Here is a 13,292-nt window from a genome sequence, read left to right as displayed (position 1 = left end):
GTGATGTTAGAGTGTCAATTTTAGATCTTTCCAGCTTTCTCTTGTGGGCATTTAGTGCTATAAATTTCCCTCTACACATTGCTTTAAATGTGTCCCAGAGATTCTGGTATGTTGTATCTTTGTTCTCATTGATTTCAAAGAACATCTTTATTTCTGCCTTCATTTGGTTATGTACCCAGTGATGGAAGACAAATGACACATTGTAACTTGTATGTACAGGAACAGATAAAGAGCATTAAAAATGGTAAATATTTGAGTAAATATAAAAGGCTACATATATTTTTCTATTTTCTCTTAATCTATCTCTTCTAGAAAACATTTAAATAGAGACAGGATCTTGCTGTGTTGCCCAGGCTGGACTTGAACTCCTGGGTTCAAGCAGTTCTCCCACCTCAGCCTGCAAGTAGCTGGGACTACAGGCATGCACCACTGTACCTGGCTCTCTTAATTTCTTTAAAAGACATTATTAAAAGCAAAAATTCCAATGCTGTTTTCTGTATTAGTGGTCTTTAATAACAATAATAGCACAAAGAATGAGAGGGTAAACAGAGCTATTTGGTTGCAAGATTCTCATATTTTAAATATAATTTTATAATATTGACTCTAAATATATTGTGACAAGTTAAAGATGCATATCTCTAGGTCAGCCACTAGGAATAGAGGTATAGCTAAAAAGCCAATAGAATAATTTAAAAATAAAAGAAAATATTAAAAATATTTAACCCCAAAGAGGTCAGAATAGGAGGAACAGAGGAACAGAAATGACAAGAATAGTCCAGGCATGGTGACTTACACCTGTAGTCCCAGCACTTTGGGAGGCGGAGGCAGGAGGATTGCTTGAACCCAGGAGTTTGAGACCAGCTTGGGCAACATGGTGAAATCCCATCTCTACAAAAACATGCAAAAATTATCCACGTGTGGGGATGCACAACTCCCAGCTACTTGGAAGGCTAAGGTGGGAGAATTGCTTGGACCCAGGAAGCAGAGGTTGTGGTTGGCCAAGATCACACCACTGTATTCCAGCCTGAGTGACAGAGTGAGACCCTGTCTCAAAAATAAAACAAAAAACAAACAAACAGAAAACTGAAAAAAAAAAAAAACCCAGAAATCACAAGAATAGATGAGAAAAATGGAAAACACAGCAAAATGAGGTAGATCTAAATCCAAAGATATGATTATACCAAATATATTTGGGTTTAGGTATACCATTGAATGTCATTATTATGCTGAATATTGTAAAAAGCAGAGATTGTCAGACTATTTAAAATAAGACCCAATTGTATGCTGCCTGCAAGAGAAACATTTTTTTGCTTTTTTTAAAAAAGGACCAAATAATTTGCAAGAAAAGGATGTGATAAGTATATACCAGGCAAACAATAAGCACAAAATGTATAATAGACTAAAATTATGTCAGAAGTAGTGTTGAATGAAACATTATACAGCAATGAAAATGAATGAATGAATAACTATGCACAACAATAAGGCTGCTCCTCACAAATAATACTGAATGAAAACCCAGTCATATACAAAAAAATGCAATTGAATAATTTCATTTATATTAAATTCAAAAAAGCAAAACTAATCTATGGTGTTTGTTGTCAGGATGGAGGCTTTCTTTGGGGAAGATTGGGCAGTAGGTGCTGGATGAGTATACAAGGGAACCTTCAAAGTGCTGAATAATGTTCTTATTACTTGATGTGGGGACTGTTTACATCAGTGTGCTTACTTTGCTATTAATTGAACTGGACACTTAAGATTTGTGTACTTTATGCATGTTTTACTTCAATAAGAATGTTTGTTTTAAAAGATGGGCTGAATTAGGCTATGTAAAATCTAGAGAAATACCACACAATTAATGAATTGTCTCAGCAATAAAATCATAGTGCAAAGAAAGAGTATATTTTGAGGGAAATATGTAAAAGAAATGCTCATCTATGAAGATTTTAAGTTTTTGAAAACCTCCATAGTTTGGAGCTATGGATAGTGAATCATAGTTAACGATAACTCTTTAGAATACTTTGTAAATGCTTTTGAAGTTTATTTAAAAAATAAGCATAGCACCATAGCACCATAAATGAGATACCCACATCACTTTAAATATCTTGAATTTGCAATAATGTTTTTATTACCATTCTCAAGCTTCAAGGTCTCCTTCCTTCTACATTCTTTTACAAAATAATTTTAAATTTGTTTTGTTATATTGCAGATAATTTCTGTGCATTAAGCACAGAATTTGCCTTTGTGATAGGACTCAGAACTGAACTGTTGACTCCAACTTCTAGGGTTGTGTTTTTGGTGTCAGACATCTGTTGTTATTTGGATGTTTGAGGTGGAAAAATATTGGGCAATCATTATTTAATTAACTCGGCTTAGTTGGGCTGGTATTTTTCAAACCTCCTCTTCAACATATGAGAATATCTGATATTTGGCTTGAAAATATCTTGCCAAAACTCCTGCCTTTAGCTCCTTCTTCACCCTCAGTTCCACTGAGCTAACAAATACGGGAACACAATTCCAACTTTGGAGTTTATTTTCTTCCAGCTTTAGTTATCTTAAAACTTCATTGCTAAATCCTCTATTAATTCTTAGCCAGTTTCTTTACTTTTCCTTCTGAATTCCAAGTTCTTGTTTTCTGATATTCCCATTAGGAATGGCTTCAGTTTGAGCATATATTGAAATTCCTATGGTTTCTACACTGAAACAAATCCAGATTTATTAGAATTCCACCTAAGGGTTATTTGTGGTAGGCAGTAGTACCATGTCCCACATTAACGATGACATCATTGGCATTTCTAGCTTTTAGAATTCTAGGTATTGTTTTCTACTTCATTTTACTTTTAATTATTTCCAATTTCCTATGCCAATTACCTTTATAATTAGAAAAAATTCCTGAAATATAGCAATCAGTTATGGTGTCTTAGACCTGGCTCTTATTAGTTCAGGAGAGCAGACGATGTGCATCTTTTCCCAACTTCCTGTTCAGTGACCTCATGTTGGTATTATGACATCAGCAAATGTGGGAACATTTACACCATGGAAACTGGCAACACTAAAATTCAGGGTTTTGATTTTAGAGAATGTGCTTACCAGCACTCTACAGGCAAGCAGTATCTCTGCATAAGCTGAAAAAGTTGTCAGTTGATTCTATAAACAGCAACTATAAACACATAAATACAGGAGGTGGGGCATGGGTGCCTTCATACATCACTAATTTTGGCAAAACCCAGCCTTTGAGAGCTTGGTGAACAGCTTACGGAAAATGAAAACATTAAATTGCTGACTGGTCAGAAGTGAATTCTGGGATGGGAAGAACAATTGTAGCTCTCAGTCCTTTGGCTTGCAGTAAACAAGGTCACAGAGGGCTTGAGAATTATTTCATTCCTTACATAGGAAGACATCTTACTAGCCTTACTGAGGGCTAAGCAAGAAATGATAAGTTTATGTTTTAGCTGCATTTGAAATTTGGGTGACATATAAGTGTTGTGAATCACTGGAATGTGTGACAAAGTTAGTCACTTAAAGTCTCCTTCTTTGGTGACTTTTCAGAGACCAGAATTTTTTTTTCGGGGAGGGGGGTGGTTTGAGGGTGGGGAATTGGTTTTATTTTTCCTAAAGGCAGAAGGAAAATTATGTGGTATTTTCATAATTTCTTTTAAATTTCTTGTAAGAGTCACATTCATGTAAAAATAGTGGGGGAAGTGTTATTTTCAATCAGACTTACTGGGTCCTACTATAGTGCTTTTCTCACCATGATAGTGTCAGGGAATGAGACTACTGCTGAGGAGGCATTATTACTACTCACAGCAATATTTAAAGACACAAAAATAGAAATGTTGATATTCTGTTTTACTGCACAAATCAAAGCAATTGGAAATTGCTTAAGTAGGCCAGTTTTAAATTTTTTAAATGCAAAAGACTTCTAACCAATACCAAGCAAGAAATGTGCTAGAAACTAATTGGAATATTGTGCTCAAAAGTGATTTCAGTTGCGGTTCAACTGGGCTCAATTAAACAGACATTTGTGATGCATTTTTTAAAAAATGTAGTGGCCACTGCTTTGGAAATTAGATAATATTACGAAGACACACAGTGTTGGCTCTCATGTTGACTTCAAAGTGGTCAAAGCATAGTTGGAAGGGCTGTCACATAAACAGAAAAACCATCATTGTTAGACCCACCCACATCCCAACAACATTAGATCCATGTGATTTTATAAAGTATGCCTGGTTGCCTAAGCTCTCAGAACCCTAAAATAGCCCCTTGCCTGGTTTTCTGCTGTAGTCATGTGATAATTAATACATTGAAAACTATTCTTACATGACAAAATAGCCAGTCGATTGAGGAAAAACAATCCAGTTATATCATACAATAAAAAGAAAAATTACTTAAATTGGTTGTTTTGTAAAATTCAAAGAGACCAATGAATTATTTTAATAAAATGTTTGTTAGAGTTCGTTACAGTGTTTGCATAATTGCTTTTCTGATTTTGTACCGGCTGTTTGATGTAATGAATGGAATGAACCTCAGAGTCCTGAAAATACTGCCACTGTAAAACTATGAAAAAGGAGACAGCAAAATAGACATGCCATCCTGTGCAGGTAAAAGAAAATAGTGCCTTATGGGTGTGATGAGTACAACTAATTTGAAATTATCTAGACAGGAGGAGTCATGGCTAGGCTTTGCTTCCACATTATTTTAGTTCTAGCAAGGTGAGACTATATCATTGAGGACATTACTGGCATAATGAGAAGAATTCCACTTCTGTACACCTCAATTGTTATCTGGAAGAAAATACTAGTTTAGAAAATACGAATTTATTTTTTGACATATTTATGAAAAAGGTCATTTAGTTGTTTTCTTTAGATATGTTGTTATATTCAAAATATTCTTTTCAAATTCTATTGCATTTTATGTGATCAGTATAGTAATTAATAGAACCTTAGTCTCTTCACTAGGTAGCAGAGTAAAGAAACCACTTAAAAAAAGGAATCAGAGACACAAAAACAGAAACAATTTTCAAAAGAAAGCAAAATATCATCTAAAAAGTAAATTGTGATCTGTCATGATCAGATTCTTCAATGGCCTGCATTGTGAGGTTCTTTAATGTCCAAGAACTTTTCCTTCTGATGGCTTCCTGAGCTATACAGAAGCCACCTGAGATGGACAATTTTAAAAGATGATAAGGTTCTATGCAATAAGCCAGTTTCGTTCCTTTTGAAAAATGGTATATGAAAAAACCAGATCAATAGAGACCCTCACATCTCACTTGAGATACTACTTCTACTTCGCTCCTTTTCTTCTACCCTGGTACCTTTAAGTAAATGGGTGGAAAAAACCACCCCCTAAAAGTTTCAGGCTTTCTCTCCCAGTTCTTTCTGATCTATTCTGGATTGTAAAAATTAATAAGGAGCAAAATGAACAAAAATTGGGTCCCAGAAAAGAAGGCAAAAGCCAGAACAATCAACAAATCTATGAGTCTTACCCTAATAAACAGAGTCTTAAGCCTGTAGCAGTGCAGTTCGCCCCATGGCAGAACATCAGCAATGCCTAGGTCTAAAATGAAGTGACCTACTCATGACAACAAAGTGTTTTTGATATAATACCCATGAAAGCTTTAGGGGTAGAATAGCATTTCAAATTGAAGAAGGTATCAGTTTCAATATCTCTTTCAGAAAGTCTTTTGGTGGCGTATTGTGTAGGTGTGCTATGGATGTAAAGATATAAATTAAGTTCCTTCTGAGTTCAATTAATTAGTTTTATAGGGAGAACTTGGAGTTATTTAAAAAGAAGGCCTTGGGTTTTTTTTTTTTTGGTGTTCAGTGCAGGTGATATTTATTAACAAGTAGTCTGTGTATAAAGAATATGTTTGTATGCATGCAAAGTGGTATTTTATTGAAGAATGCAAGGTAGGTTGTCATGGAGATTAAAAGCCTTGAAGTGCTATTCACTGGTGTTAGTTATGGTTGCTGGGCACTAGGATATTAGGTTCTGGCGCTCTGAATGTTTCATTGTTGTAATAATAATTACACTTTTATCTTCACTGTAAGGGCTATTCAAGTAGGATAAATAAATACAGACACATGAATAAATCTAACTAAAAGGTAAATATAGCAACCCTATGACCCATCCCGGTGCAAAATTATGTAGCTGTGGTTACTACACCATCAAAATGCTTGATTTTCATTGCAGGGTCACTGAAGCTGTTTATAAGATGAATTTACAAAATGCACAAAATCTACACCTACCTTAAAAAGCAGCAGAAGAATGAAAGCTATTGACCGTTAGTGTAGTCACTGGTAAATATAAAGGTTTCCTTTAGAAGCAGAGGAAACAAATGAAAAGCTTGTAATATGTTTTGCTAGCATTTTCTTGAAATACTGTATTTATATGAGATTTCAAACCTGACTTTGAGCTCTATGTAAAGCATAAAGCGATTTCTTTTCTGGTATTCTTTTCCCTTCCATGATTAGATGAAATGATCTTGACAAGTTTACCTTAGTGAGAAACTATGTACTTTCTATATAAAGAGAATACTTATGTTTGGCAGAATCGGTGTGGACATTTTCTCAACCAATAAATTAATAGAAAGAGTTGCAATATAGAAAACTATACAACATACACAATATAACATTGAAATTTGCAGCAGTAAGTAATGTGGTTTTCAAAACTGTCTTAAGTGATGATTAACTAGAATTATATATATTTATATTTAAACTGACACCACAGAATTCTTTGAAGTCTTGACAGATATGTGGAATATTTAAATGTAGTAATTGCAGTTGCTAAACCTCCTGGGATTAACCTGCTGGAGAGATAGTGACATCTTACGCAGAGAAAAATGCTTTGTACTGTGGGGGAGAAGCTGAAAATGAAGTAATTCCATGTGTGTCTTATATTCTTATATAACTCTTTGGAAAATAAGTTTATTGTAACTAATGAATCGGTAATATTCTGTAATAATCCACCATGTGAACAATTATATAATTTGTATAAATGTAGGCATATAATTGAGTTTTTTCAACACTGATTTTAGGTTTCATAATATAGCACAGTTCACAAAAAGTAAAACAGACTGAGAAATAGATCAGCACTGGATTAATGTTAATGGTACGAATCTTGGATTTTTGTTTGAAGGTAGGTTCCATATTACTTTATCTTCTAGAAATGGGAAATGTTGTAATGGTACTTCTCATTTTAGGAAATATTCGTTAAATGCTTTTATGCTTCAAGCACATTTTGTTGAATTTAATTGTAGTCAAGGGGTAAAAGCATTAACAAAGAGAGAGGGTGGTGATATATTTTTATCAAATAAAGTTATTTTAAAATAAGGTCACATTGTTACCATATTATCTGTAGATAGAAGACAGATTATAGGGATTGTCTGTTGCCCCTGATGTTCAGAACTTCTGATGAAGTTCTTTGAGTTGCATCTATATAACTTAATCGAGTAGCCATAACTTGAGCTTCAGAATCAATTTTAATGAACTTGGCAAGATAGAAATCTCTGTGCATAAGAGTGGAGGGAGAAGATATCAGCGAATCTCTGGGTATACGCTTTCCAAGTCTAGACCTCTCTGGGCTTCTAAATAACAAACTGTATCTTAAAAGTACCTGAGATAGTGGGATAATCTGTTTTCGCAGTGGGGTAAATTGAGGTAGATATTTAGTAGAAATGTGCATTGTATAATAGTTGTACACCAGGGAGAAAAGATATTAAACTGAGAAACACAAGTTTTAATTACAACTGTGCTACTAGACAATTGAGTGATTTAAAATCATTTGTTCATTCCACTGGGGGAAGAATGGTGACTCACCACACAATGGGAATTTCTTTAGCATGGCTGCTATTACTGCCAGTGGAGAAAAGGAGTAATTCTTCACTTAACAGCCTAAGACTTGGCTTTCCATACCACCCTGTTCCCAGACTCCCTACACTGTGGTGGCTTCCTTTCCTAAGGATGGAGCAATAGAGCAATACCATCCTCATGAAACTTACAGTTGAGTGGGAGAAGACAGGCATTGAATAAGTCACTGTAAGTGTGAGAAAACTTATAAAAGGAAGTCCAGGATTCACTAATTGTATATGTTTACTTGAAAGTCGCTGTGGATGGAGTACTTGGCACTACTAAGATGATTCCAAAATAGCTTTATCTCTCATCTCAGCCTCTTTTCAGAGGTATAGACCTATATCCCCAATTACATGCTTGCATTTTCAACCTAAATGGAATTGGCTCCTATAACTCAACTTATCCAAATCCAAATTCATCATCTCCTTACCAAACCAGCATCTCTTTCTAACTCTCCCACTTATTTTAGTGGCCCTGTCCTTTTCCCAGTCACAGAAGACCTGAAATCCATCTTTCATTCCTTTGTTTTCCATGTATTAAAGATTCTATTTTGATAATGTCTCTTCTGTCTGATCATTTTTTTCAATTCCTGCACTCACTAGGCATTGGACTTTCAAGCAAATTAAACATGGTCATTTGCTTCTTTATTCAACAAATATTTCAATGCCTGTCATAGACTATGTCCTGTGCTGCAGATATAGTAGTAAGCAAAATGGCCATTATCCTGCTTTTACAGAGTTTATGGGGTCATAGATGAGGCAGATATTAAATGAATAACCTTACTCATTTAATAAATGAATATACATGCTATGAAGGGAAAGTACAGGTGCTATAGAGTGCCATGCAGAAAGATAATATAGATACCTGATGTATTTTGGGGATGAAAGTGGCGCAGTCTTGTCTGAGGCCTGTGGAATAAGTAGGAGTTAGAGGAGGAGTAGAAAGAAAACATTCCAACCAGAGGGAAGAAGTCTTACAAAGCTTCCATTTCTAGAGAGAGTGTGGAGCCTTTGAAGCTGGAGAGGAAGGCGGAAGTCGGATTGTGTAAGGCATCATCAACCTTTTTAAGGAGTTCAGATTTTATTTCAAATGGAATGGGAAGCCACTGATGGGTTTTCAGCAAGGGAATGGAGCTAAGATGTATTTGAGATACATATAGAAAGCAGAATGAGCAGAACTTGTTGAAATAATGTATATGAAGAAATAGAGGGGATACTAGATTTCTGACAAGAGCAACCAGGTAGATAGATGTACCATTTGGTGAGACAGAGAACACAGGTTTGGAAGGCAGGATAATGAGTTCAGTTTGGGACATGTTTGAGGAACGTATGATAGCCAAGTGATTGTTCAGAAGGTAACTGATTATATATGAACATGTTCCTGCTGTCAAGGAGAGAGCTACCCACCTAACAGATGTTAAGATATTTATAATAACTACACAATAAGGTAGATTATAGTTAATGCCACACTAAATTGATGACTCAGGAAAAACCTCATGGAGAAGGTGACATTTGTGAGGGCCTTGAGAGAATGATAGAATTTTGACAAATGCTCCTTGGTTTTCTACATTTAAGAATGATGCACTAAAATGCTGATAGGATGCTCTAACTTTTGAAGTTAGTGTTTACTGACTGGTGTAGGATTGTAGGGGCTGCATTGGCCTTTTTGTGAGGGTGTCTTAAATTCCAGTATCTATAGGTTTTTCTTTTGGGCTTGTCTTCCTTTCAATTTCTTCCCTTGAGGGAAGGTATAAACTTGGCTGCCAGTGTTTTGGGAGTCATACGAGAGAAGGGAGCTCTGGGCTTTACCATCCAATATGTAGATTGTTAGTCATTTTTTGTTTTAATTATAGCACCTCTGCCCTTTGCTGTATCTGATGATCCAAGACCAGAGTTCTTTAGATTTTACCTCACCAGAGAATAATTTCTGCCAGGGTGGGAAATGTGAACTCACTTGCCGGTTGGAAGAGGGGGTCTGGGACTCTCATTGTTATTTACAGTTACTTTCAACAAATTCTTCAGTCTATAGCCTTGCCCTCTACCATTCCAAGGTGCTTCTAATTCCCAGGCTTGAGAGCATATGAACCGGCTTGCCTCTTATTGGCTTCATTCTCCAGACTTAAGTTTATGCTTTCTCTGGCCTGCCAAATCAGTACCATCATCCATCTATATATGCTTTTCAGCTTCCAAATTTGTGTCTAGTGGGGTGTTCTGTTCTGTTTGTCTTTGCAGGCTTTCTTCACTGTCATTCAGGAGGGAGTAGAAATAAACTTGTGTTTAATCTGTCATGTGTAACAGTAATGCAATTTCTAAAAAGTGCCTGACTATAATGATTTTAAGTACTGGAAGATAATAGCTTAATAAAGTACATAATCTAATTTCATCCTATAATTTCATAATTCTTATTGTAAAGAAACACTCCATAAACTCAGACAGTATTTTGAACTTCAATTATTTTACAATTGTTTTAGTGCTATTAGTGCCTTATGTTTCTTTGGGTATCCTTTTTCTAAGTGCATTTGCATCAGTTAATTGCTAAATTAATAAAAATATATTTACATAAAACTTTTTAGAGAATGGGCTTACTATGTTGAAAAGAAAACCTAAAGCTATTAGAAACAAAAGGCACAAAGATAAAAATGGCTATAGTTAATTAATATTAAAGTTGTGAAATCAACTGGCAAAAAGTAATGAAATTGAGAATTTATGTTGGTACTATGGATTTAAGTATAACCTGAGCCTGAGGACTTAAAATGATGCCATCAGGTAATATAGCTGATGGGACAGTCCAAGAATGACTTCTTAAAATCTCAAGTTAATGACAGCTTTCAGTAAATAATGGAAGATTCTGTGTCTTTTTTTTCTTCTCTCCATTGCTTCTTCTGTATTACCAAATCTACAGATCATTTCTTCATAGGTTTGTAATTACATTTTATGAAAAACAGACCAAACTGAGACTTTCATAAAATTTCCCTTTTTAAAAAAATTTTATAGTCACAAACTCCCATTAGTAAAGATAGGCTCATTCATTCGTCCATTCGTTCAAGAAATATTTTTGAGCACTATTCTTTTTCTGCGGGGGGGGGTGGGGTGGGAGGACAGAGTCTCGCTCTGTTGCCCAGGCTGGAGTCCAGTGGTACAATCTCGGCTCACTGCAACCTCCGCCTCCTGGGTTCAACTGATTCTCCTTGTCTCAGCCTCCTGAGTAGCTGGGATTATAGGCACCCACCATCATGCCTGGCTAAGTTTTGTATTTTTGTAGAGATGGGGTTTCACCATGGTGGTCAGGCTGGTCTTGAACTCCTGACCTCAGGTGATCCACCTGCCTTGGCCTCCCAAAGTGCTGGGATTATAGGTGTGAGCCACTGTGCCCGGCCTTGAGCACTATTCTGTTTGGCACATTAGGAGGTTTCCACAGATATGCTGGTGAGCAAGGGGAAATATGGTCCATGTTGTCAGGTAGCTTTTAGTCAAGGAGAGGAGACAGACATTAATTAACTAAGCCTACTAATCAAATAAACTGAGATAAATGTCCTCCTGGATAGATACAAGTTTTATTGGCAGGTGTGTAATGCAAGAGTCTTACCTGCACCGGAGGGATGGGGAAAAAGAAATGACAGTTGAGTTCTTAATGTCAATATAACTAAACTGAAGGGATGCCAACTTAACAGTGGGATGGTGGGAACAGTATGTACTCATGTAATAGGAAAGAGTACTAAATATTCAAGGAACAGTTTTGAGACAAGGTCAGTGTGGGCAGGAATTAGGAGGACCATGACTGGGCTGGAGAAGTAAAAAGGATCAGATTGCAGAATAATGGGAAGCCTGCAATATTGGGAGTGGGAATTTAAATGTGAATGAAATTTTTTTTCCAAACAGTAGTACTTGCATGAGAAATATTAAAACTGACTGCTGTGTTTCATCACAGATGATTCCACCAGGTCAAGCGAATAAAGGACCATGAATTTGTGTGACTGGGGGGCCCATAGGATATCAGATCCTTAATAGATCTAACTGAAGACTCCTTCATGACCAATGAACAATGGAACTCACTTGTTTTAACCAACTATGTAGAGAACAAGGGAATCTTTAGCCAATGCAGAGTGCTAGTTTTCAATGCTTAATAACACAAACACCAGAACTCTCCCTTTCTGACACTTAAACATTTCTGGGTTTCCCCTGCTCAGTGAACTACCTGTGAATTTTTCACTTGCAGGTGTTTCCTTGCTTGGCAATAAATATTTACCTTTTAATGTGTTTAACTTAAATGTTTTCTTTTTTTTGACAGCAAAGTATGGGGATATAGATCATATCACAATTGAATCAAGAAAGCCCTGTCTGACTGTAGTTTGGAGAATGGCTTGAAGAATGAATCAGTGGATTCCAGGAGACAAATTAGATTACTTCTGTAGTCCAGGCCAGCATGATAATGGCTTGCTCCAGAATGATGGTGGTAGAGACAGACAGTGATGGACAGATTTGAGAGATATCCAGGAGATGAATTCACAGGACTTGGTAGTGGATTGGATATAGGAGTTGAGAGGTATCACAAATGACTTGTGGGCTTGAAGGGATGTTGATGTCAGTCACTAAAGTAGGAAATCCTAAAAGAGGTCCAGACAGAGAGTGGGAAAAGGGAAGATTAGGAGTTCAATGTTGCTTTGTTTATTACCTTCTACATTGTTTATATGGGAATCAGAAGCTTTAAAAAGAAGAATTCTAAACAGAAATAGTTTTTATGTGTATCATATTTCAGAGTCATTAGAGCTACAGTTTTTCTCATATATAAATACTCGGTTTATTTGTTATGTATCTCACTAGATTTTCTTTGGGCAATCCTATTGGCATTTTCCATTTATAACAATTGCAGTCATTTCAAACTACATTTTAAAGGAAGTTATGTATAAAGGTGCTGTGCAGTTTGCTATAGATCATTTATGCAGAGTGGACCATAGAGAGTTCAATTAAAAAATAAGGCCAAAAAGCTAAGTCTTCCTTACACGGGTGCATTGCAACGTGTGAATTTGGTATGGATGAATGTAACTGTCAAAATCAAATACAGGAATGGGGAAATAGTACCTATTGCTCACTTAGCATTGATTTTTAGTAGCAACAGGTTTAGCTAAAAATCTGTGATCAATGGACTGTTACAACTAAATAGTTTCTTTCATTTCCAAGGGAGGAGAAGAAACCCTGAATATTTTCTGGAAATAGTTCTCTTTTATTATTAAAGCAATATGCTTTCAATATAGAAAAACATAGAAAACAAAATTTTTGATTCTGGAATATCTCTGTATTTTTTTTTTCAGATACATGCCAGCAAGACTTTTTGCTTGCTCGCATTTTTTTTTTTTTTTTAAGATATACAGGGAATAGGAAACAAAAAGAATTTAAACAGAATCTCTAGTCCTAGCTGTGACCCACAATTCCAGTTGTTTTAAAAAAA

Source organism: Colobus angolensis, unplaced genomic scaffold (genome assembly GCF_000951035.1).
Source record: "Colobus angolensis palliatus isolate OR3802 unplaced genomic scaffold, Cang.pa_1.0 Scaffold202, whole genome shotgun sequence".
NCBI classification, from domain to species: domain Eukaryota; kingdom Metazoa; phylum Chordata; class Mammalia; order Primates; family Cercopithecidae; genus Colobus; species Colobus angolensis.
Note: the sequence above shows the minus strand (reverse complement) of the source record.